Source organism: Pseudophryne corroboree, chromosome 5 (assembly GCF_028390025.1).
Source record: "Pseudophryne corroboree isolate aPseCor3 chromosome 5, aPseCor3.hap2, whole genome shotgun sequence".
NCBI classification, from domain to species: Eukaryota; Metazoa; Chordata; class Amphibia; order Anura; family Myobatrachidae; genus Pseudophryne; species Pseudophryne corroboree.
This window is the reverse complement of record NC_086448.1, coordinates 139,598,626-139,625,973: the sequence shown is the minus strand read 5'-3', so window position 1 is coordinate 139,625,973 and position 27,348 is coordinate 139,598,626. Positions and strand designations below refer to the sequence as shown.

Sequence of the window (27,348 nt, the reverse complement as noted above, 5' to 3'; positions counted from 1 at the left end):
TGTAGTTCTCCTACAAAAAAAACAATATTCTATTTTTTACACAAAGGCTATCAGCCCCCAATCCACCGACCACGGATGGGGGGGGGGACAGCCTCGGGCTTCACCCCAGGCCCTTGGGTGGCTGGCGGGGGGGACCCCTTGATTTAAGGGGTCCCCACTCCTCAAGGGTACCCCGGCCAGGGGTGACTAGTTGGGGGGGTAATGCCATGGCCGCAGGGACCTATATAAAAGTGTCCCCCGGCTGTGGCATTATCTCTCTGGCTAGTGGAGCCCGGTGCTGGTTTGAAAAATACGGGGGACCCCTATGTCTTTTGTCCCCCGTATTTTTTGAACCAGGACCGGACGCGGAGCCCGGTGCTGGTTGTTTAAATATGGGGGGACCCTGCGCAATTTTGCCCCTGTATTTTTACAACCAGGACCGGCTCAAAGAGCCCGAGGCTGGTTATGCTTAGGAGGGGAGACCCCGCGCAATTTTTTTTCACATTTTTAACTGTTTAAACACCTCATCAAGTACACAATGAAGCCCTGCACGGATCTCACTGATCCGGCCGGACTTCAATGTGTTATGTCCGGCAGTGTTTTACTAATCACTCCTGTAAAACACAACCCGACAATACAATTCACATCGACATCAGAAAATATGAACATAGAAAACTCGGCAGCTTAGTAAATTTGCGTACATAGGGGGTCATTCCGAGTTGTTCGCTCGTTGCCAATTTTCGCAACAGAGCGATTAAGACAAAAATGCGCATGCGCATGATACGCAGTGCGTATGCGCTGAGTATTTTAGCAGAAAACTTAGTAGATTTACTCACATCCGAACTAAGACTTTTCATCGTTGAAGTTATCGGAGTGTGATTGACAGGAAGTGGGTGTTTCTGGGTGGAAACTTGCCGTTTTCAGGGAGTGTGCGGAAAAACGCAGGCGTGCCAGGCTAAAACGCGGGAGTGTCTGGAGAAACAGGGGAGTGGCTGGCCGAACGCAGGGTGTGTGTGTGACGTCAAACCAGGAACGAAACGGGCTGAGCTGATCGCAGTGTAGGAGTAAGTCTCGAGCTACTCAGAAACTGCTAAGAATTTTCTATTCGCAATTCTGCTCATCTTTCGTTCGCTATTCTGCTAAGCTAAGATACACTCCCAGAGGGCGGCGGCCTAGCGTGTGCAATGCTGCTAAAATCTGCTAGCGAGCGAACAACTCGGAATGACCCCCATGAATTCAAAACGTTGCAGTAAAATACGACCGATAAAAATCGAGATTAAACTCCCATCAAATCGGCACAAACACGAATTTTAGTAAATATACCCCCAGGTTGAATAAATTCAATTTTGGGCAGAAGCGTGGGATGAAAAGTTAATCACTGAGGGGTCTATTCATGAAGCAGTGAAAAGTGTGGCGAAGTGAGCATGTGGAGAAGTTGCCCATGGCAACCAATCAGCTGCTCTGTATAATTTTATAGTATGCAAATTATAATTGTTACATCAATGCTGATTGGTTGCCATGTGCAACTTCTCCACTGGCTCACTTCTCAACACTTTGAATAGACCCCATAATGTTTAATTTTTACCAAACAAACATGATGTCAGATTATTACATGGAATCTAGACAGATACAAGTTTATTTAATTCTTGTTTACTAAATTTAAGGGGGGTACACACGGAGAGATTTTTGCTTAATTTCTAAGCAATCCGTGTGTGTGCCCCATAGCGATAGCGATGCACGGCCCCGCACGTCGCTATCACTGGCTGAGATCTCGACTGCATGCAGGCAAGATCTGGCTGGATTGCAAGGCTCTCATTGAGCCTTGCGGTCTAGTTAGGATAAGCCTAGAACACATTGCAGCGTGTGTACAGACACCCGCTGCGATGTGTGCTAAGCCCACATCAGGCTCATCACACGTTGCGCTGAGCCTGAATCGGGCCCTGTGTACCCCCCTTTATTTAAAACTCATTTAGATTGTGACTCAATTTATTTTCCATTGGACAATACATTTTTTTATATATTCTTACCTGCCAATAAATGAATCTTGAACATGTAAAGCTTAGAGGAATGTATTTGCAAATGTTACTACTATTTATGCATTCATTTAACTAAAACGTTAGCTAGTGGTGCTCCAGGTGATAATGTTGGTATAGGTGGTCATTCCGTGTTGTTCGCTCGCAAGCTGCTTTTAGCAGCATTGCACACGGAAGATTCTCTAAATTGCGAATAGACACTTCTTAGCAGTTTCTGAGTAGCTCGAGACTTACTCTGCCACTGCGATCAGTTCAGTCAGTTTCGTTCCTGGTTTGACGTCACAAACACACCCAGCGTTCACCCAGACACTCCCCCGTTTCTCCAGCCACTCCCGCGTTTTTCCCAGAAACGGCAGCGTTTTTTTCACACACACCCATAAAACGGGCAGTTTCCGCCCAGAAACACCCACTTCATGTCAATCACATTACGATCACCAGAACGAAGAAAAAACCTCGTAATGCCGTGAGTAAAATACCAAACTTCTTAGCATATTTACTTGGCGCAGTCGCAGTGCGAGCATTGCGCATGCGCAATTAGCGGAAAATTGCTGCAATGCGAAGAAAATTACCGAGCGAACAACTCGGAATGAGGGCCATAGTGCAAGCAAGTACAGGAGCAGACTAATGATACTGGGTTATTAGGTGAGATCTATGGCATCTCAAGCAACAAAAGAGGGAGGACACGATATGTGACTCCAGGGGTCATGTATATTGCTGAGAGACAGCGAGGGAGGACACAATGAAGAGGGGGACAGCTTGTTTGGCCTCAGATGAGGTGAGGAGAGAAAAGACCGCGATGGAGGCACTGTTAGAGTGTTTTAGAAGAGATTTAGAAGGAGCAGAGAAAAGAAAGCTACATAAACACTGTAATGCAAGATAACTAAATATTGACAAAGGGAAGGCATGGATAGATGATCTTCCTGGAAAGACGATAAGCCCGGATCCTCTCTCAATAGTGTAGAAGTGCTAATAAAACATTGGGAATCTGCCACAAAGCACAAACATTGCTGTTTTTTCAAATAGAAGCAGCGATAAATTAGAACATAACACATTCAATGGTGAAATCAAGGAAAGCATTCCATAAAAACAGGTTCTTCTTGCACTCTTATTAGGAAGACCTCCAGGAGGGACAGAATGCTCTGCTTCTGGACTTCCCTCTTAATTTATGATTGCCATCACCTGTGGGGAAACACCTTTCTTATCCATTTACCTGTTCAACACAGGTGCCAGCAATCATACCATACCTCCCAACTGTCCCGATTTTCGTGGGACAGTCCCATTTTTTGGGGACTGTCCCGCTGTCCCACCCGCGGGCCGAAGTGTCCCGCGGTGGGTGAGGGCAGTTCGGAGGTTCCTGCACTCGCTGTCCTGCTTAGCAGAGCAGCGGTGAATAGACGCTGGGCATGCCCCCTCACGAAAATGGGGGCGTGGCTCACGATCACGGGTCCTGCTGCGAAGCCACGCCCCTTTCTTAGGTCACACCCCTTTTTCAGGAGCGCATGTGTCCCGCTTTACACAGACAAGAAGTTGGGAGGTATGATCATACATTAAAAGAAAAGTCCAGTAACAGAGCAATTTGTCCCTCCTGGAGAGGGTCATGTTGGGAGGTATGAGGTAGGGCTCATTTACTAACATTGCTTTTACATCAATCAGTAACTACAGTAACTTTAACCTTTTTGCTTCTGAGGGCCTTCTACCCTTATGCTGATTTCTTTATGCTGTACCAACTCAAATTATCAAGACTTTGTATATTAAAAAATACAATTAGCATACCTCCCAATTTATCCTCAGCCTTAGTGCGCGTCTAAAATTAGGGGTGTGATGTCACGACTAGCATGCCACACCCTGTTTTTCTGCACTGTAGGGGCATGCACAGCACTCTGGGAGCTGCTGGTCATGCCCACAGTCCCTCTCTACCTGAATAGATGTCCTGTATGCACAGAGCATCTACTCACTGCTGCTCTGCTATGCACAGCAACGACTTAGAGGGCCTCCCAACTCCCTTCCATTGTGGGACACTGTAGGCTATGAGTGGGACGGTGGGACAGTAAAATGGGACTGTTGGGAGGTATACTAGTACATACCCTCCAACATGACCCACCCCACTAGGTACAAAATGCTCTGTTTCTGGACTTCCCTCTTAATTTATTATTGCCATCACCTGTGAAGAAACAGCTTTCTTATCATTTAACTTGTTCAACACAGGTGATGGAAATCATTAATTAAGAGGGAAGTCCAGGAACAGAGCATTTTGTACCTAGTGGGGCGGGTCATGTTGGAGGGTCTGCTAGTAGCATAGTTGCCTACCCTCCCTCATTCTGCAGGAGACTCTCTGAAATAGCAGCAATCTCCCTCACTCCCTGAAAAGTCCAGCAATCTCCCTGTTTGCACCTTACCCCCATTATGCAGCTGTTACATTCTTGGGGGGAAAATAAATCAGAGATACATACATTCAAATGGGATCATCAGTGCCATTTCCCTGTATTGGTCATAAGGCACAATGATCCCCATGGCCACTTATAGTATATGGAACCTCTTGTAAACCAAAATATCAGTGTCTTTTCTTCAACAAGTAGATCTTACTAACTTTGGGGATCATTTACATTTGGATGTAAGTCATTTTCATGACACGCCTCTCAGATGTAGCAGTACACAGCCGCACTGATAGGTGTTACTTTCCCATCTCCCCGAAATGCAAAAGCACAGTGGCGATGCTCTTGTATTTGTGGAGAAACTCCCGGCCAGCGCAGCTCCTGCGGCTGGCCGGGAGTTGTGTGTCGCTGCCGCTGGCCGCAGCGGCTGTGTGAGACGTCACGCAGCCGCTATGGCATGCCCCTCCAACGGTCCAGCCATGCCTGCGTTGGCCGGACCGCGCCTACTAAACGGCGGCTTAACGCTGCCGTTCAGCCCCCTCCCGCCCAGCGACCGCCTCTGTCTCAGAGGCGATCGCTAGACAGCGACGACTGTCATGCGCCGGCACACTGCAGCGCCGGCGCATGCGCAGTTCCAAACTGATCGCTGCGCTGCGACAAACTGCAGCAAGCGATCGGGTCGGAATGACCCCCTATAATGGGTGTGGTATGGAGGGTCAACAGTAACTAGGTCGACAGTGTGTAGGTCAGCCACTATTGGTCGACAGTAACTTGGTCAACAGGGTTTCTTGGTTGACAGAGTCTCTAGGTCTACATGGTCTAGGTCGACAGGTAAAAAGGTCGGCATGAGATTTATGTTTTTTTGGTGTTATTTTCTCGGTACAGTGACCGGGAACCCTTTGCTTCGGGCAAGGTGCTTCGCTCCGCTGCCGCTGCGCTCGGTACAGGTTACTGTTCCCAATCATAGTCCGTGTGGCTCATTAAGTATGAAAAAGTAAAAAAAAAAAAGGTTAAAACTCATGTCAACCTTTTGACCTGTCGACCTAGAACATGTCGACCCAGAGACCCTGTCGACCTAGTTACTGTAGACCAATACGATCGTCGTAGGGCAATGACGCCACCAGTGAGAAATGTGATCGCAGCGGCAATCGCAAGAAGATGGACAGGCGGGAGGCATTCCGGGGTGGATACTCATCGTTTTCCAGGCGTGGTGAGTCCAACGCAGGCAGATCCAGGCGTTTGGAGGGCTGATGTCTGACGTCAGGACCGGGACTTCAGTGCTGGATCCGTCGCACAGGGTGAGTAACTGCAGCCCTGGTCTTGTTTTACTTGAAACTTTTTTAGCATAGCAGGGCTGCACAAGCGTTCGCAGCCCTGCTATGCTAAAATACACTCCCCCATAGGCAGCGTCAGGTTGATCGCACGAGCAGCAAAATGTTGCTACGTGCGATCAACTCGGAATGACCCCCTTGGTCTTCTCATGGACCAGTGCTTTAGCGTTGCCCCCCAGGATAGAATTTACCAGCCAGCCCCTGCCCTTAAGAGAGTCAAGTGCTTGGATAATATCCCGGAGTTGTATGGATTTTACCTAATCCCCTGGAAAGCACCTGGCACTTCTTATCCTGATTATAGTACCAGTAGGGAAACTCCCCATGCGCTCATAACCAATTATACAAAGCTCATTAAAATGCTTGCTGAGAAGTGTCACATACATGAAAGATAAACATGATTTTGTAAACTGAAAGTAACATTGTGATTCTCCTGTCAAGGCCAGGCTTATATCTAGGAAATGTGTGTTATCTACGTTATGGCTTCAAACAGTTACATTGCCTGAATAAAACAGTAATTTGTTAGAGTGAAACTTACATTGTGAAGGTCCTGATATCAGCAAATTACGATCTTGGTGAGGTCATAAGAAACATAAACTAGAACCAAGGCCATAATGTTGCAAAGAAATGGAAATGCTTGCTGGAATTACTCCTAGTGAAAAGACAAAATAAAAAATTGGTCAACGTTGCTGCAGAATTGTGCTTACACTTTCTGTCCTGTAAGAATATTCTGACTAAATAGTGACTTTAATTAGTGCTTCCTATAATTAGGTTCTAATTCTGAATCTCACAAACTTTAATGCAGACATAGGGGCTAATTCAGGTTGGATCACAAAACGCGATTAAAATGGGTGCAGTGTGTGCAGTGTGGACCCCCCTGGACCCAGGGGCCCATGTGCACCGCACACATTGCACCCATTATAGAACACCAATGTATCCATGGCACTTATGCCTACCCCATGCTAGGTGCAGAAGATATAATTGAATATGATGGGTGCTGTGCATAGATGCAACTCCAGTATACTATAGGTCACAACTCTGGCTACAGGTCAGCAACAAATGGGAAGTTTCTCTTACGTATAAACACTACTGTACATTGTCGCCTACTTGCCACCCAGTAATGCACATTCAGCCAGTGTCGGACTGGGGCATGTAGGGCCCACCGGGGAATGCAGTGGTAGGGGCCTATGTTAGGGGTGTGGCCTGTCTGCAAAGGGGGTGTGGCCTGCCACTTCATTGGTTTGACCAACCATTAGAGAGTGCAATGTCTGGGCCCCTTCATAAATATATACATTAAATTCAGCTGCTGCATGCATGATAATGTACCAGATTAATAAAAGATTCATAACAGCAATGCACTGTAGAAAATACACCATAGTCCAGTATAAGGTAACATATGTATAATTCAAGTGCACAGTCTGGAACCTGATCCTTAGAGCAGGAGGTGGGCCCCCAGGCAGTAGGGCCCACCGGTGGTTTCCCCAGACCCCTGTGGGCCAGTCCAAGCCTGCATTCAGCCATTGCAGAGAAAAGACTGAAATGCTTATGAGTCAAAAGTGCTCTTAAGAGCTTTAAGGTTCGTATGCAATCTGTGACACAAGCGCAGTAAGCTAATGTAAATGTGTATGCAATCAGTAACTCACCCACAGTAAGCTATTTAAACCCCCAGCCAGCCCCCCCCCCTTCCCCCTTTCCCAGGGTGTGCAGTGTAACGCAAGGTGCATTCGGAGTGATACACCTCCCACTGACCCAGGCTATCTCTCCAGGGAGTAGGAAATACCTGATAAGGGGGTCACTCCCTGCCGATGCTGGCTTTATATTACCCCTTTCGCATATTGCCGGGTCGACACGGGTCAGTGTGTGATGTGAAAGGACCCCATGAGAATTCCCGGGTCGCCTGACCCGGTAATTCAATTTGGGTAATAAGAAGGGTTATTCCTGGGTTGACTACCGGGACAGTGGCAGCGTAAATGGATCGCATCGACCCGGGACCCGTTCACTACATAGGGAGAGGCGGAGCGGAAATGAGCTAATCTCCCAGCGCCGCCTCCACCCCCACCCACGCTGATGGCTCCGCCCCCGCTGCTATGACAACCGACATGGCATATTGCTGGGTCGTAAAGCCAGCGCAGAGGCTCCAATTCCGGATCCCACCCAGGAAGGACCCGTTTCCAATTCCCTGGTGGGATCCGGCATAACACATACAGTATAGACAGTAGACACAGGTATGGATGATGCAGCAGAATATCATTTTGAAGTGATTTGGACTCCAGACCGTCTTAAAAAAAGAAACACCTTTATTTCTCTTCTCCTGCACAAAGCACACGAATATGGTTACAGCAAGCTTCTCCCAGGCCAATCGTACTGGGTGCCCGCCATGACCCCTGCTGGCGGGTGTTGTATGTTATACCTGCGGTCGGGCTCCAGTCAGCCAGCATACCGGTGCCGGAATCCTGGCCGCCGGCATATCGACAGCTGGGCGAGCGCAAATAAGCCCCTTGCGGGTTCCCTGCGTTCATGTATTGGGGGTATACCGCACTGGAAAGTAATAACGTATCTAATGGATAATATTTAGACCAAAATGTAATGAGTAAAAGGAGAAAACAAAGTCTTCTAATTAATCTTATATTTGGCGGTGCACCCTGAGTCAGTAATGAAACATGCAACAAGAAAAGAGAAAAGAAGACTCTTTTGTGGGCGCACTCTTGTATGTGTATATATAGACGTCTCAGAAGAAACAATGATAAAAATATATAAATTTTATTAACAAAAATCGATAGAATAGTAGTAGAATATTTTGTCAAAATATAAAAAGAGGGGGGGGGAGAGGGAGGGGGGGGGGAACACAGAACAAATATTAACAGTGTAAATACTGAATAACAGTTCTTGGCTGCCTGGGTTCAAAAATACAGAGAGATAACAGCTGGAGGCCTGAAAAAATACCTATGTGGGTCCTATGTAGGTATATAAATCTAGTTTTACCTATATAGGGTTGATGAGTCAGCTACATCTCTTGTAGGTATATAGACATAGAAAAGGCTGGAGTGAGCAAGATGAATCTGCTGTCAGTGTTAGACGCTGAGCAAGACCGGCCAAGGATTTCTACTGAACTGAGTATTCCTCAAGAGTCTCCCACTTGAGTACTAACCCAGCCCAACACTGCTTAGCTTCCAAGATCGGAAGGATTCGGGCGTTGCCAGTGTGGTATGAAAGTAGAAGGAATATTTGATATCAAGGGCTCAGGAATCACTGATGAGAGTTCACGAATCGGGAAGAAAAAGAGTAGATGTAGGTTGGAGAGGAAAATAGGGGATCTGCTGCCAATGTTAGACAGGGATGGTAACCCTGAATCAATGGTGAGAGTCCTGAAATCAGTAGAAGTAGGAAAAGCGAGGAGAGGAAGGAACAATGCTGGTCTATGGTTGTTTGCTGAAAAGGTCAAAGATCAATTAGCTTTGAGTGCAAATAGACAGTTGTCCTGCAAATAGCTTATTTCAGACCAGCCTTCCAATTGCAGGGTACTAAACAGTACCTGTGATGTTAATAATACCAAAATAAATAGGATTTTGGTACACACTTACAGTAGCGCTCCGTATAACAACAATACCATGAATGATATAAATTATGAGTACTCCTGTGATTCTAGAGAGGTTTCATTTCTCAAGAAGTCTTCTGCTGATGAGTTATTTTCCAGCCGTCTCCGTCAGTTCAAATCATGGGAGAAAAAAAGGGGACAAGAAAGAAAAAACCTCAGTCCCTATATCCTACACGTTTGGATATGAATATATCAAAGAATGAATCCTCAATCTTCCTCCATATGGGTGGTGTTTGTTTCTTTAAGTTCTTATGGGGTCACCCTTGTGATAAACAGTCAATTGTGTGCTCACAATGTTCTTACACAGAGCATAGGAGAAAATTCTTTTAAAGGTTTCTTTTCCCGTCACTATTAACCGTACAGAAACTGGGGGAATGCTCACATGTATGCTTACATCAGGTGGAGTGTGGATAAACACATCAAGGTATCTTTTATCGATCCTCCCTGGTTCCTTCAGATAATTCCTCGTGATTTCCCAAGTGGGGCTGTTTGTCTGGCAGAGAGGAGACCGTGTGAAGGATATCATCAGATAGCAGTTTGTTTTTCTTTTGCTCCTTAAACAGCTCTATCTTGCGTTTCCTCTTCTCTTTCAGTAAGGCCTTGTCTCACCAGCAGGGGTCCCCCCTCTATGGGCCCTTGATGTGTTTATCCACACTCCACCTGATGTAAGCATACATGTGAGCATTCCCCCAGTTTCTGTACGGTTAATAGTGACGGGAAAAGAAACCTTTATAAGAATTTTCTCCTATGCTCTGTGTAAGAACATTGTGAGCACACAATTGACTGTTTATCACAAGGGTGACCCCATAAGAACTTTAAGAAACAAACACCACCCATATGGAGGAAGATTGAGGATTCATTCTTTGATATATTCATATCCAAACGTGTAGGATATAGGGACTGAGGTTTTTTCTTTCTTGTCCCCTTTCTTTCTTCCATGATTTGAACTGACGGAGACGGCTGGAAAATACCTCATCAGCAGAAGACTTCTTGAGAAATGAAACCTCTCTAGAATCACAGGAGTACTCATAATTTATATCATTCATGGTATTGTTGTTATACGTAGCGCTACTGTAAGTGTGTACCAAAATCCTATTTGTACGTGTAACCCTTGGAGTGCATTTGGTGATACACTCCTGTCCACACTAACTATAGCTGCACCTAGAGCGCTGGGATTTTCTCTAAAACTCATTCTTTCAATAATACCAAAATGTTTAAGAGAAGCTGACTGTAAGCAAATTAACAGGAAATAAATATGCTTTGAACCATGGAAGAACATCCATTTCATGTCAACAGGTTGATATCATGCATCTCAATAGATATCATGTGGAATATTTTTTTTTAGCAAAGTAGTAACATATTGGTGGCAACAGTTCTATAATACAGATAAAGATAAATTGTGACTTTTATGTCTAACTAGTATCAAAGCTGCAGAGATACATTACATAATAATATAATGAAAAAATGTTACTATAAACCTTCTCTTCAAGTTGATTTGGAAAAAAGCAGAAAGAAAGGAGAGAGGAAGGAAATTCTTGAAAAAATGCTGAGCCAATAGATATGTCAGATTAGGAACTGAACAAAGCTCTAGTACCCATTATAGCTCAACATTATTATATCTTAAATTTGAGGAGCCACTGAGAGCCGGCTGCCTGAAAGGACAGGTACTTTCATGAATCTAATTTAGGTCAATTTTGTTTGACAGTATAAACAGCGAGCATCAAAATAAATACCAATGGATATAATAGATATAATAGAAATGCACTGTGATTGTGCAGATGTTACCCGGGACGAAGGGAGCAGTCAATCACTGGTAAGAGGCATAGTGAGGTATACACAGGAGATGTCCGTATGAAGGTCCAGGCGTGTCACGATTAAGGGATACAATGTATACAGACGGGACCCGGGATGAAAGAAGCAGTCAATCACAGATGTAGTGGGACCGTAAGGCTGATGCGGCTGTCTGTGTCTGAGATGAGGGTGGGAGGAACGTAATGTACGATATCAGGTCGCGGCAGTGTGTGGCGGCTCGAGCTCGTAGCGGCTGGATAAGACGGGGCTGCACGAGGTTCAATATATCTATTATATCCATTGGTATTTATTTTGATGCTCGCTGTTTATACTGTCAAACAAAATTGACCTAAATTAGATTCATGAAAGTACCTGTCCTTTCAGGCAGCCGGCTCTCAGTGGCTCCTTAAATTTAAGATATAATAATGTTGAGCTATAATGGGTACTAGAGCTTTGTTCAGTTCCTAATCTGACATATCTATTGGCTCAGCATTTTTTCAAGAATTTCCTTCCTCTCTCCTTTCTTTCTGCTTTTTTCCAAATCAACTTGAAGAGAAGGTTTATAGTAACATTTTTTCATTATATTATTATGTAATGTATCTCTGCAGCTTTGATACTAGTTAGACATAAAAGTCACAATTTATCTTTATCTGTATTATAGAACTGTTGCCACCAATATGTTACTACTTTGCTAAAAAAAAAAATTCCACATGATATCTATTGAGATGCATGATATCAACCTGTTGACATGAAATGGATGTTCTTCCATGGTTCAAAGCATATTTATTTCCTGTTAATTTGCTTACAGTCAGCTTCTCTTAAACATTTTGGTATTATTAACATCACAGGTACTGTTTAGTACCCTGCAATTGGAAGGCTGGTCTGAAATAATAAGAATTTACTTACCGATAATTCTATTTCTCGGAGTCCGTAGTGGATGCTGGGGTTCCTGAAAGGACCATGGGGGAATAGCGGCTCCGCAGGAGACAGGGCACAAAAAAAGTAAAGCTTTACTAGGTCAGGTGGTGTGCACTGGCTCCTCCCCCTATGACCCTCCTCCAGACTCCAGTTAGGTACTGTGCCCGGACGAGCATACACAATAAGGGAGGCATTTTGAATCCCTGGTAAGACTCATACCAGCCACACCAATCACACCGTACAACTTGTGATCTAAACCCAGTTAACAGTATGACAACAGAAAGGGCCTCTTAAAGATGGCTCCTTAACAATAACCCGAATTAGTTAACAATAACTATGTACAAGTATTGCAGATAATCCGCACTTGGGATGGGCGCCCAGCATCCACTACGGACTCCGAGAAATAGAATTATCGGTAAGTAAATTCTTATTTTCTCTATCGTCCTAAGTGGATGCTGGGGTTCCTGAAAGGACCATGGGGATTATACCAAAGCTCCCAAACGGGCGGGAGAGTGCGGATGACTCTGCAGCACCGAATGAGAGAACTCCAGGTCCTCCTTTGCCAGGGTATCAAATTTGTAAAATTTTACAAACGTGTTCTCCCCCGACCACGTAGCTGCTCGGCAGAGTTGTAATGCCGAGACCCCTCGGGCAGCCGCCCAAGATGAGCCCACCTTCCTTGTGGAGTGGGCTTTTACAGTTTTAGGCTGTGGCAGGCCTGCCACAGAATGTGCAAGTTGAATTGTGTTACAAATCCAACGAGCAATCGACTGCTTAGAAGCAGGTGCGCCCAACTTGTTGGGTGCATACAATATAAACAGCGAGTCAGATTTTCTGACTCCAGCCGTCCTTGCAATGTATATTTTTAAGGCTCTGACAACGTCCAACAACTTGGAGTCCTCCAAGTCGCTAGTGGCCGCAGGCACCACAATAGGTTGGTTCAGATGAAATGCTGATACCACTTTAGGGAGAAAATGCGGACGAGTCCGCAGTTCTGCCCTATCCGAATGGAAGATTAGATAAGGACTTTTATAAGATAAAGCCGCCAATTCAGATACTCTCCTGGCAGAGGCCAGGGCTAGTAACATAGTCACTTTCAATGTGAGATATTTCAAATCCACCTTTTTCAATGGTTCAAACCAATGGGATTTGAGGAAATCTAAAACTACATTTAGATCCCACGGTGCCACCGGAGGCACCACAGGAGGCTGTATATGCAGTACTCCCTTGACAAAAGTCTGGACCTCAGGGACAGAGGCCAATTCTTTTTGGAAGAATATTGACAGGGCCGAAATTTGAACCTTAATGGATCCCAATTTGAGACCCATAGATAATCCTGATTGCAGGAAATGTAGGAAACGACCCAGTTGGAATTCCTCCGTCGGAACCTTCCGATCCTCGCACCACGCTACATATTTTCGCCAAATGCGGTGATAATGTTTCACGGTGACTTCCTTCCGTGCCTTAATCAAGGTAGGAATGACTTCTTCTGGAATGCCTTTCCCTTTTAGGATCTGGCGTTCAACCGCCATGCCGTCAAACGCAGCCGCGGTAAGTCTTGAAAAAGACAGGGACCCTGCTGTAGCAGGTCCCTTCTCAGAGGTAGAGGCCACGGTTCGTCCGTGAGCATCTCTTGAAGTTCCGGATACCAAGTCCTTCTCGGCCAATCCGGAACCACTAGTATTGTTCTTACTCTTCTTTGCCGTATGATCTTCAATACCTTTGGTATGAGCGGCAAAGGAGGAAACACATACACTGACTGGTACACCCAAGGAGTTACCAGTGCGTCCACAGCTATTGCCTGTGGATCTCTTGACCTGGCGCAATATTTGTCCAGTTTCTTGTTGAGGCGAGACGCCATCATGTCTACAATTGGTCTTTCCCAACGGTCTATTAACATGTTGAAGACTTCTGGATGTAGACCCCACTCTCCCGGATGAAGATCGTGTCTGCTGAGGAAGTCTGCTTCCCAGTTGTCCACGCCCGGGATGAACACTGCTGACAGTGCTATCACGTGATTCTCCGCCCAGCGAAGAATCTTGGCAGCTTCTGCCATTGCACTCCTGCTTCTTGTGCCGCCCTGCCTGTTTACATGGGCGACCGCCGTGATGTTGTCCGACTGAATCAACACCGGCTTTCCTTGCAGGAGAAGTTCCGCCTGGCTTAGAGCATTGTAGATTGCTCTTAGTTCCAGAATGTTTATGTGAAGAGACTTTTCCAGACTCGTCCATACTCCCTGGAAGTTTCTTCCTTGTGTGACTGCTCCCCAGCCTCTCAGGCTGGCGTCCGTGGTCACCAGGATCCAATCCTGAATGCCGAATCTGCGGCCTTCTAATAGGTGAGCCTTCTGCAACCACCACAGAAGTGACACCCTTGTCTTTGGTGACAGGGTTATTCGCAGGTGCATCTGCAGATGCGACCCTGACCATTTGTCCAACAGATCCCTTTGGAATATTCTTGCATGGAATCTGCCGAATGGAATTGCTTCGTAAGAAGCCACCATTTTTCCCAGGACTCTTGTGCATTGATGTACTGACACTTTTCCTGGTTTTAGGAGGTTCCTGACCAGATCGGATAACTCCTTGGCTTTTTCCTCTGGAAGGAAAACCTTTTTCTGAACCGTGTCCAGAATCATTCCTAGGAACAGCAGACGAGTTGTCGGGATTAAATGGGATTTTGGAATATTCAGAATCCACCCGTGTTGTCTTAGCACCTCTTGAGATAGTGCTAAAGCTGTCTCCAGCTGTTCTCTGGACCTTGCCCTTATTAGGAGATCGTCCAAGTATGGGATAACTAATACGCCTTTTCTTCGAAGAAGAATCATCATCTCGGCCATTACCTTGGTAAAGACCCGAGGCGCCGTGGACAATCCGAACGGCAGCGTCTGAAACTGATAGTGACAGTTTTGAACAATGAACCTGAGGTACCCCTGGTGTGCGGGGTAAATCGGAACGTGTAGATACGCATCCTTGATGTCCAAGGATACCATAAAGTCCCCTTCTTCCAGGTTCGCTATCACTGCTCTGAGTGACTCCATCTTGAACTTGAACTTTTTTATGTAGAGGTTCAAGGACTTCAGATTTAGAATAGGCCTTACCGAGCCATCCGGCTTCGGTACCACAAATAGAGTGGAATAATACCCCTTTCCTTGTTGTAATAGGGGTACTTTGACTATCACCTGCTGAGCGTACAGCTTGTGAATGGCTTCCAACACCCTCTCCCTTTCGGAAGAGACGGTTGGTAAGGCAGACTTCAGGAAACGATGAGGAGGATCCGTCTCTAATTCCAACCTGTACCCCTGAGATATTATCTGCAGGATCCAGGGGTCTACCTGCGAGTGAGCCCACTGCGCGCTGTAATTTTTGAGACGGCCCCCCACTGTCCCCGAGTCCGCTTGAGAGGCCCCAGCGTCATGCTGAGGTTTTTGCAGGAGCCGGGGAGGGCTTCTGTTCCTGGGAAGGAGCTGCCTGTTGGTGTCTCTTCCCTCTTCCTCTGCCTCGTGGCAGGTACGACAAGCCCTTTGCTCTCTTATTTTTGTAGGAGCGAAAAGGCTGCGGTTGAAAGGTCGGTGCCTTTCTCTGTTGGGGAGTGACTTGAGGTAAAAAAGTGGATTTCCCGGCAGTAGCCGTGGCCACCAAGTCTGATAGACCAACTCCAAATAACTCCTCCCCTTTATACGGCAAAACCTCCATGTGACGTTTTGAATCCGCATCGCCTGTCCACTGTCGTGTCCATAAGGCTCTTCTGGCTGAAATGGACATAGCACTCACCCGAGATGCCAGTGTGCAAATATCCCTCTGTGCATCACGCATATAGATAAATGCATCCTTTATTTGTTCTAACGACAGTAAAACATTGTCCCTATCTAGGGTATCAATATTTTCAATCAGGGATTCTGACCAAACTACTCCAGCACTGCACATCCAGGCAGTTGCTATAGCTGGTCGTAGTATAACACCTGCATGTGTGTATATATTCTTTTGAATAACTTCCATCTTTCTATCTGATGGATCCTTAAGTGCGGCCGTCTCAGGAGAGGGTAACGCCACTTGTTTGGATAAGCGTGTGAGCGCCTTGTCCACCTTAGGGGGTGTTTCCCAGCGCGCCCTAACCTCTGGCGGGAAAGGGTATAATGCCAATAACTTTTTTGAAATTATCAACTTTTTATCAGGAGCAACCCACGCTTCATCACACACGTCATTTAATTCTTCTGATTCAGGAAAAACTGTTTGTAGTTTTTTCACACCATACATAATACCCTGTTTTACGGTATCTGTAGTATCAGCTAAATGTAACGTCTCCTTCATTGCCAAAATCATATAACGTGTGGCCCTACTGGAAAATACGTTTGAATTTCTACCGTCGTCACTGGAATCAGTGCCCGTGTCTGGGTCTGTGTCGACCGACTGAGGCAAAGGGCGTTTTACAGCCCCTGACGGTGTTTGAGGCGCCTGGACAGGCATTAATTGATTGTCCGGCCGCCTCATGTCCTCAACTGACTGTTTAAGGGAAGATAAACCATCACGTAATTCCACAAATAAAGGCATCCATTCTGGTGTCGACCCCCTGGGGGGTGACATCTGCATATTTGGCAATTGCTCCGCCTCCACACCAATATCGTCCTCATACATGTCGACACCACGTACCGACACACACCGCAAACTCACAGGGAATGCTCTAATGAAGACAGGACCCACTAGCCCTTTTGGGGAGACAGAGGGAGAGTCTGCCAGCACACACCACAAAGCGCTATATATACAAGGGATATCCTTATATTAAGTGCTCCCTTATAGCTGCTTTAATATATATATATATAGCCATTAATGTGCCCCCCCTCTCTGTTTTACCCTGTTTCTGTAGTGCAGTGCAGGGGAGAGACCTGGGAGCCGTTCTGACCAGCGGAGCTGTGACAGAAAATGGCGCCGTGTGCTGAGGAGATAGGCCCCGCCCCTTTTTCGGCGGGTTCTTCTCCCGCTATTTTTCCAGTCAGGCAGGGGTTAAATATCTCCATATAGCCCCTATGGGCTATATGTGAGGTATTTTTAGCCTTGTATAAGGTTTATATTTGCCTCTCAGAGCGCCCCCCCCCAGCGCTCTGCACCCTCAGTGACTGCCCAGTGAAGTGTGCTGAGAGGAAAATGGCGCACAGCTGCAGTGCTGTGCGCTACCTTATGAAGACTGAGGAGTCTTCAGCCGCCGGTTTCCGGACCTCTTCACGCTTCAGCATCTGCAAGGGGGTCGGCGGCGCGGCTCCGGGACCGGACTCCACGGCTGGGCCTGTGTTCGATCCCTCTGGAGCTAATGGTGTCCAGTAGCCAAGCAGCAAATCCACTCTGCATGCAGGTGAGTTTACTACTTTCCCCCTAAGTCCCACGTTGCAGTGATCCTGTTGCCAGCAGGACTCACTGTAAAGAAAAAAACCTAAACTAAACTTTCTCTAAGTAGCTCTTTAGGAGAGCCACCTAGATTGCACCCTTCTCGTTCGGGCACAAAATCTAACTGGAGTCTGGAGGAGGGTCATAGGGGGAGGAGCCAGTGCACACCACCTGACCTAGTAAAGCTTTACTTTTTTTGTGCCCTGTCTCCTGCGGAGCCGCTATTCCCCCATGGTCCTTTCAGGAACCCCAGCATCCACTTAGGACGATAGAGAAAAGCTATTTGCAGGACAACTGTCTATTTGCACTCAAAGCTAATTGATCTTTGACCTTTTCAGCAAATAACCATAGACCAGCATTGTTCCTTCCTCTCCTCGCTTTTCCTACTTCTACTGATTTCAGGACTCTCACCATTGATTCAGGGTTACCATCCCTGTCTAACATTGGCAGCAGATCCCCTATTTTCCTCTCCAACCTACATCTACTCTTTTTCTTCCCGATTCGTGAACTCTCATCAGTGATTCCTGAGCCCTTGATATCAAATATTCCTTCTACTTTCATACCACACTGGCAACGCCCGAATCCTTCCGATCTTGGAAGCTAAGCAGTGTTGGGCTGGGTTAGTACTCAAGTGGGAGACTCTTGAGGAATACTCAGTTCAGTAGAAATCCTTGGCCGGTCTTGCTCAGTGTCTAACACTGACAGCAGATTCATCTTGCTCATTCCAGCCTTTTCTATTTCTATATACCTACAAGAGATGTAGCTGACTCATCAACCCTATATAGGTAAAACTAGATTTAAATACCCACATAGGACCCACATAGGTATTTTTTCAGGCCTCCAGCTGTTATCTCTCTGTATTTTTGAACCCAGGCAGCCCAGAACTGTTATTCAGTATTTACACTGTTAATATTTGTTCTGTGTCCCCCCCCCTCCCTCTCCTTTCCGCCCCCCCCCCCTCTTTTTATATTTTGACAAAATATTCTACTACTATTCTATCGATTTTTGTTAATAACATTTATATACTTTTATCATTGTTTCTTCTGAGACGTCTATATATACACATACAAGATTGCGCCCACAAAAGAGTCTTCTTTTCTCTTTTCTTGTTGCGGGTTCCCTGCGTTCGCCATGCTGCGGGCTCGGTGGCGCGCTACGCGCACCATGCTATGTATTCTCCCCCCAGGGGGTCGTGGACCCCCAAGAAGGAGAAACGCTGTCGGTATGCTGGCGGCCGGGATTCCGGCGCCGGTATGCTGGTCGTCGGGAGCCCGGCCGCCCGCAAACTGAAGACCACCCCTGCTGGCTGCTGCTTAGCATGTACTGTAGCTCCCTCCCACCCCGTTGAATGATACTGCTTGTTTGTTACTTGTTTCCCACATGCATTTGCATCCTGCAATCATATATTTTTCATATATATTAAAGTATCTGATAACACAGGGTTTCTGCAGCTTAATGCTGCTTTTCACACACTTGAGCTGATCTTTGTGTAATGGGTATTACTGTGAGACATAATGTGTAAGGGGTATTACAGCATACCTCCCAACTGTCCTGATTTTCGGGGGACAGTACTGTTTTTTGGGACTGTCCTGCTGTCCCACCGGCTGGCCGCCGTGTCCCACGGTGAGGGGGGGGGGGGGGCAGTTGGGATGCTCCAGTCACTCGCTGCCCTGCTTAGCAGTGCAGCAGTGAATAGACGCAGTGCGCATGTGCACAGCGTCTATTCACAGAGACAGAGGGACTGGGGGCATGGTCAGCAGCTCATAGAACACTGGTCATGCCCCTATAGTGATGGAAAATGGGGGCGAGGCTCACAATACCGGCATTACCGCAAAGACTCTGGATTGAATATGGTGATTAGTTAATTAGCAAAATTAGATAATCACAATGATAATGAGCTATTAAATCACATTTGTCTACAGCTCACAATACACGGGATCATTCAAGAATTATACGCTTCAATCAATCTAATCATACATATGTGCATATTCCAACAAAACAGTAATAATGAGAGTGGTGAGAGGAGTGATGAAAAATACTGTCTCAGTTTCTGTTTACCTAACTTTCCCTAACAACATTGGGGGGTCATTCCGACCCGATCACTCGCTGCAGTTTATCGCAGTGATCAGGTCGGAACTGCGCATGCGCCGGTGCCGCAGTGCGCTGGCGCCGCAGTGCGCTGGCGCATGCTGGATGGCCGAAGGCCGTCATTCCCTATCGATCGCCTCTGCCTGATTGACAGGCAGAGGCAGTCGCTGGGCGGGAGGGGGCGGCACGGTGGCATTTGGCCTCTATTTTGGGGGCGTGGTCCGGCCAAAGCAGGCATGGCCGGACTGTGTGGGGGGCGGGCCGCAACGGCTGCGTGACGTCACATGCAGCCGCTGCGACCAGGGGCAGCGACGAGCAACTCCCGGTCAGCCGCAGAAGCTGCGCTGGCCGGGAGTTACTCAACAAGTACAAAAGCATCGACGCTGTGCAATGCTTTTGTACTTGTGCGGGGGGCGGACAGACATACGGGGCGGGCTAGCCCTGTGCTGGGCGTCCACCCTCATGTCTGGGAACATGATCGTAGCTGTGCTAAATTTAGAACAGCTACAATCAGGTCGGAATGACCCCCATTGTTCCAATCTTCACAGGCAAATTACATTGGCGCTCTCTTTTGATTCAGGCGTGCCACAGTTTTGCAATGGGGCTGTGGTAAACTGTTCTTGTTGCACAAGTGGGTATGAATTCTGCAATGTCACAGTATTGCAATGGGATAATAATGGCACTGGTGCAGATAATGTTCCTCCTGGACTTTATTAGCAAAATGTCACTGGGGTAATGCAAAAACGATACAGGTAGAGAAGGTATCATGGATTTTCTAGCAATACAACTTTCCTTGCAGTAATTATTCCTGGAACAGATGGATTGGATTTTTACTCCTTAAATTAGCTGAATGATTCTCTTGTGTGTCTTACACAAATAATGCTTCTGTAGTGGTCAACTGTACTCAAACATGGGATCGCTCTCTGGGTTTCTTCCTTAAAGGCCTGTACATACCTCTGCTTTTCATGTGATCAAGGGGGTCATTCTGACCCGATCGCATGCTGCAGTTTATCGCAGCGGTGCAATCGGGTCTGAACTGTGCATGCTGTCGGGCCGATACGATCGCCTCTGCCTGATTGACAAGCAGAGGCAGTCGCTGGATGGGGGGGCTGAACGGCGGCCGCTGTTTCGTTGCGCGGTCCGGCCAACGCAGGCGTGGCCGGACCGAATGGGGGGCGGGCCGCAACGGCTGTGTGACGTCACACGCAGCCGCTGCGGGCCGGGGAGCGATGAGTAGCTCCCGGCCAGCACGCTAAAGCTGCGCTGGTCAGGATCTTCTCTTGAAGTGCAAAGGCATCGCCGCTGTGTGATGCCTTTGCACTTCTGCGAGGGGGGGCCGGACTGATGCGGGGCGGGATAACCCTGTGCTGGGCGTCCCCCTCCACATGTCAGTGTGAATGATCGTAAAATTTAGCACAGCTACGATCATCTCGGAATGACACCCCATGAGCGGTGTGTAGGTGACACATGGACAATTGACTTAGCACTTTCTCACTTGTAGTCTGCACCATAAAATAGTCTTGGTTTACTCCCTAAGAACCTTTCAGGCTACTCAGCACTCTAGCTGGATATGTCTCAGAGGTATTCAGCTTCCCAAGATTGCCCGGTATGCACCATACTTACCGGGAGGGAGCAGCCAAGTCACATAGGAGGGGGCGTGGAGGAGGCGGTACGGGGGCGTGGTGACGCAATCGCATCATCGTAGCCCCACCCACCACTTTTTAATGCCCCATTACCGGCATTGTGAAGTGTTGGGCGGGGCTACGATGACGTGATTTAGCACGGATCGCGTCATCGCCCCGCCCGCTTCTCCTTTGTGACACGATGCGCAAGGAGCGGGTACCGGTGCGCGTGATGCTGCGGCAGGGGTGCAGCGGGATGCGGGAGACTTGCCCACTTACCCGTGGGGGCCGGGAGTGACACCCAATTTTCGAGAGCCTCCCAGCCTTTCCGGGAGAGTAGGCAAGTATGCTATGCACAGGCCTGACGGTTCCCAGCTATGACGTCTCACCAGTCGCACATCCCTGCGTCTCACGCCTGCTTTCCTGTTTCCCTGCCCTCACAGAAGCACCCTGCTGCTTTCACTCTGCAGCGCTGCACTCCACCGCACAGCGTGACACCCGGTCTGCACCAATTCAGCATCTCCCACTCCGCTCCTCACAACGTGTCCAGCTCCTTCAATTGCTTCACTCCAGCTCCTCCTCCTTCTTCCCACAAGGTTCCTCTGGCCCCCTGACACTCTGTCAGCACAGAACATGTGACCAGGCTCAAGGTCATCCTTAACCCCTGCTGCACCAGCATGACACTGTTCAGGCTGCAAACACGGGGCCCAATTCAGGTCTCATCGTAGATGTGCTAAATTTACATCTACGATCTTTTTCTCATGTGGGGGTACACCCAGCACAGTGTTAGTCCGCCCCGCATGTCTGGCCCTCCCCCCCCCCCTTCCGCACTGGTGCAAAAACATTGCATGGCAGCAATGCTTTTGCACCCGGCGAGTAGCTCCCTTCCTGCGCCGTGGTCCGCCCCCCCAATGGTCTGGACACGCCTGTGTTGTCCTGACCGCACCCCGCCAATGGCGTTCTAGCGCGATTGGCACGCCCCCTCCCACCCAGCGACTGTCTGTGCCTGTCAATCAGGCAGAGGCGATCGCAGCCCTGAGATGCTTTTAGCATCTCAATCGACTCCCGGGGTGCACACACGCAGTGCGCCCACTGCATGTGCGCACTTCACAAAAAAAAATTCAGACTGCGATTGCTGCCGCTGCAGCGATGCAGTCTGAATTAACCCCACTGTCTTTTACTTTTAAAGGGGCACACATAATGTTTCGGGATGCCACACATGTACATGGGCCCTCATTCCGAGTTGTTCGCAGCAGTTCATCACATCACAAACGGCGAAACTCCGCAAACTGCGCATGCGCGAATGCTGAACTGCGTGTGCGCAAAGGGAGCGATACGACGCTTGTGCAAACTTACTAACTGAAAATCTGCTCGTACTACACCACCGAAAACAGGGAGTGACGGAGGCGTGACAGAGGCTCGGCTTCGCTATCTAACGAAATGGGCGTGAAAGTGGGCGGCTAGTGTGGGAGTATGCAACCAGCAGTAGGCGTGTTTTTAGCAGAAATGCGTATCCGATGGTAAAATGTCAACAACAAATGTTCGCTATCTTGTCGCAGCCGAGGAGTAAGGGTGTGTACACACGGTGAGATAAATCTGTGTATATAGTCAAAATCTTATGAAAAGTTAGTGCATATCTCATGGTGATAGGCAGCTTCGATACAGATTCGATCCCGATGCGCGCTCCCGTGGGGTCGGTATCGTAAGGCTAGATAGACTGTGCAGGCAAGTCAATCTTGACTATCTAGTGTACAATCTAGTACAAAGTATAGTCAAATTGGCACTTAGTCAAAATCGTACATAGACAAAATCTCAAGCACAGATAGTCAAAATCTGTACAATCTGTGCTATCTGGGCTCTGGGGGAGTTCAAGGGAAATCGTATAGTCAAAATCGAACATAGCAGGGATCTCACCGTTTGTACACACCCTTATAAATACACACATGCCGATATCACTGCACGATATGAACGATCTCGTTCATTAATGAACGAGATAACGTTCATATCGTGCAGTGTGGAGTCACCAGCGATGAACGATGCGCGGCCCCGCGCTCGTTCATCGCTGGTGACATGTCGGCTGTGCATGCAGGCCAATATGGACGAGATCGTCCATATTTGCCTGCACGTCTATGGAGCCGGGTGACGGGGGGAGTGAAGAAACTTCACTCCCCCCGTCACTGCCCCCCAGCCGCCGGGTCGCCCGTCGGCCGTATCGGCCGTCGGGCACCTCGGCGGCACATCGCCTAATGTGTAGGGCGCTTTAGTCTGCAGCTACTCTGCACTTGCGAAGTACTGTTACAAGTGTGTTTGCCCTAATTAGCAATTAATTTGCAAATGAATTCACCTGTTGACCAATTACTTGGCAAACACTGCTCTGACAAAATGCTACAAACAGCAATTGTCTGGCCACATAACATTTTTATTGTTAGCACCTATAAATCTGACACGGTACCAAATAATGCATTTTTTATTTAAATTTCAAAATAAACTTTGATGTTAAATGCATGTTGTAATTATTTCTTTAATACTAGCAAATGTAATCAAGTGTGAATAAACCAACTTCTAAACTACATCAGCTAAATCTTCTCGACATAGACATATTCCTTTGTACATACTAAATAACATGAACAACATAATGCAGCCTACACTTAATGTTACTTAATACAATTTTATAAATTTGGTGGGAATATGTCCTATTTTTTTTTTTTATATATATGCCCAGTTAAGTGTTGTGCAAGGCATACATGTTTTAAATTATAATATGCAATGTTTGTATTAGAGATGAGCGGGTTTGGTTCCTCGGAATCCGAACCCCCCCGAACTTCACCCATTTTACACGGGTCCGAGGCATACTCGGATTCTTCCCTATGGCTCGGTTAACCCGAGCGCGCCCGAACGTCATCATCCCGCTGTCGGATTCTCGCGAGATTCGGATTCTATATAAGGAGCCGCGCGTCGCTGCCATTTTTCACTCGTGCATTGGAAATGATAGTGAGAGGACGTGGCTGGCGTCCTCTCACTTTGTTTCAGGGGGCTGCATATCTTTATTCTGGGGACCAGCAGTATTATAGGAGGAGTACAGTGCAGAGTTTTGCTGACCAGTGACCACCAGTATTATACGTTGTCTGCCTGAAAAACGCTCCATATCTGTGCTCAGTGTGCTGCATACAGTATATCTGTGCTCACACTGCTTTATTGTGGGGACTGGGGACCAGCAGTATTATATAGGAAGAGTACAGTGCAGAGTTTTGCTGACTAGTGACCACCAGTATACGTTGTCTGCCTGAAAAACGCTCCATATCTGTGCTCAGTGTGCTGCATATATCTGTGCTCACACTGCTTAATTGTGGGGACTGGGGACCAGCAGTATTATATAGGAGGAGTACAGTGCAGAGTTTTGCTGACCAGTGACCACCAGTATACGTTCTCTGCCTGAAAAATGCTCCATATCTGTGCTCAGTGTGCTGCATATATCTGTGCTCACACTGCTTTATTGTGGGGACTGGGGACCAGCAGTATTATATAGGAGGTGTACAGTGCAGAGTTTTGCTGACCAGTGACCACCAGTATACGTTGTCTGCCTGAAAAACGCTCCATATCTGTGCTCAGTGTGCTGCATATATCTGTGCTCACACTGCTTTATTGTGGGGACTGGGGACCAGCAGTATTATATAGGAGGAGTACAGTGAAGAGTTTTGCTGACCACCAGTATATAATATATAGCAGTACGGTACAGTAGGCCACTGCTCTACCTACCTCTGTGTCGTCAAGTATACTATCCATCCATACCTGTGGTGCATTTAAGTTTTGCACAGTTTTCTGACCACCAGTATATAATATATAGCATTACGGTACAGTAGGCCACTGCTCTACCTACCTCTGTGTCATCAAGTATACTATCCATCCATACCTGTGGTGCATTTCAGTTTTGCACAGTTTGCTGACCACCAGTATATAATATATAGCAGTACGGTACAGTAGGCCACTGCTCTACCTACCTCTGTGTCATCAAGTATACTATCCATCCATACCTGTGGTGCATTTCAGTTGTGCACAGTATATATAGTAGTAGGCCATTGCTATGGATACTGGCATATAATTCCACACATTAAAAAACGGAGAACAAAAATGTGGAGGGTAAAATAGGGAAAGATCAAGATCCACTTCCACCTCGTGCTGTAGCTGCTGCCACTAGTCATGGCCGAGACGATGAAATGCCATCAACGTCGTCTGCCAAGGCCGATGCCCAATGTCATAGTAGAGAGCATGTAAAATCCAAAAAAACAAAAGTTCAGTAAAATGACCCAAAAATCAAAATTAAAAGCGTCTGAGGAGAAGCGTAAACTTGCCAATATGCCATTTACGACACGGAGTGGCAAGGAACGGCTGAGGCCCTGGCCTATGTTCATGGCTAGTGGTTCAGCTTCACATGAGGATGGAAGCACTCATCCTCTCGCTAGAAAAATGAAAAGACTTAAGCTGGCAAAAGCACAGCAAAGAACTGTGCGTTCTTCTAAATCACAAATCCCCAAGGAGAGTCCAATTGTGTCGGCTGCGATGCCTGACCTTCCCAACACTGGACGGGAAGAGGTGGCGCCTTCCACCATTTGCACGCCCCCTGCAAGTGCTGGAAGGAGCACCCGCAGTCCAGTTCCTGATAGTCAAATTGAAGATGTCACTGTTGAAGTACACCAGGATGAGGATATGGGTGTTGCTGGCGCTGAGGAGGAAATTGACAAGGAGGATTCTGATGGTAAGGTGGTTTGTTTAAGTCAGGCAACCGGGGAGACACCTGTTGTCCGTGGGACGAATATGGCCATTGACATGCCTGGTCAAATTACAAAAAAAATCACCTCTTCGGTGTGGAATTATTTTAAAACAAATGCGGACAACAGGTGTCAAGCCGTGTGTTGCCTTTGTCAAGCTGTAATAAGCAGGGGTAAGGACGTTAACCACCTCGGAACATCCTCCCTTATACGTCACCTGCAGCGCATTCATCATAAGTCAGTGACAAGTTCAAAAACTTTGGATGACAGAGGAAGCAGTCCACTGACCACTAAATCCCTTCCTCTTGTAACCAAGCTCCTGCAAACCACACCACCAACTCCCTCAGTGTCAATTTCCTCCTTAGACAGGAAAGCCAATAGTCCTGCAGGCCATGTCACTGTCAAGTCTGACGAGTCCTCTCCTGCCTGGGATTCCTCCGATGCATCCTTGAGTGTAACGCCTACTGCTGCTGGCGCTGCTGTTGTTGCTGCTGGGAGTCGATCGTCATCCCAGAGGGGAAGTCGGAAGACCACTTGTACTACTTCCAGTAAGCAATTGACTGTCCAACAGTCCTTTGCGAGGAAGATGAAATATCACAGCAGTCATCCTGCTGCAAAGCGGATAACTCAGGCCTTGGCAGCCTGGGCGGTGAGAAACGTGTTTCCGGTATCCACCGTTAATTCACAGGCAACTACAGACTTGATTGAGATACTGTGTCCCCGGTACCAAATACCATCTAGGTTCCATTTCTCGAGGCAGGCAATACCGAAAATGTACACAGACCTCAGAAAAAGAGTCACCAGTGTCCTAAAAAATGCAGTTGTACCCAATGTCCACTTAACCACGGACATGTGGACAAGTGGAGCAGGGCAGACTCAGGACTATATGACTGTGACAGCCCACTGGGTAGATGTATTGCCTCCCGCAGCAAGAACAGCAGCGGCGGCACCAGTAGCAGCATCTCGCAAACGCCAACTCGTTCCTAGGCAGGCTACACTTTGTATCACCGCTTTCCAGAAGAGGCACACAGCTGACAACCTCTTACGGAAACTGAGGAAGATCATCGCAGAATGGCTTACCCCAAATGGACTCTCCTGGGGATTTTTGACATCGGACAACGCCAGCAATATTGTGCGTGCATTACATCTGGGCAAATTCCAGCACGTCCCATGTTTTGCACATACATTGAATTTGGTGGTGCAGAATTATTTAAAAAATGACAGGGGCGTGCAAGAGATGCTGTCGGTGGCCCGAAGAATTGCGGGCCACTTTCGGCATTCAGCCACCGCGTGCCAAAGACTGGAGCAACAGCAAACACTCCTGAACCTGCCCTGCCATCATCTGAAGCAAGAGGTGGTAACGAGGTGGAATTCAACCCTCTATATGCTTCAGAGGATGGAGGAGCAGCAAAAGGCCATTCAAGCCTATACATCTGCCTACGATATAGGCAAATGAGGGGGAATGCACCTGACTCAAGCGC

The 27,348-nt window shown here is 47.4% G+C and overlaps 1 long non-coding RNA gene and 2 pseudogenes across 2 annotated transcripts in view; 1 reads left to right on the top strand and 2 right to left on the bottom strand.

The window, feature by feature from the left end:
- Window positions 1-6,256: 6,256 nt before the first annotated feature.
- LOC134928866 (uncharacterized) overlaps window positions 6,257-27,348 on the bottom strand; it is a 290,670-nt gene continuing 269,578 nt past the window's right edge. For both annotated transcript variants that reach the window (XR_010178081.1, XR_010178080.1), the window contains exon 3: window positions 6,257-6,364. This is a non-coding gene — a long non-coding RNA (uncharacterized LOC134928866). The remainder of the gene's footprint in view (window positions 6,365-27,348) is intronic.
- LOC134930430 (5S ribosomal RNA) lies at window positions 8,812-8,930 on the bottom strand (annotated as a pseudogene).
- Window positions 17,941-18,059, top strand: LOC134930429 (5S ribosomal RNA; annotated as a pseudogene).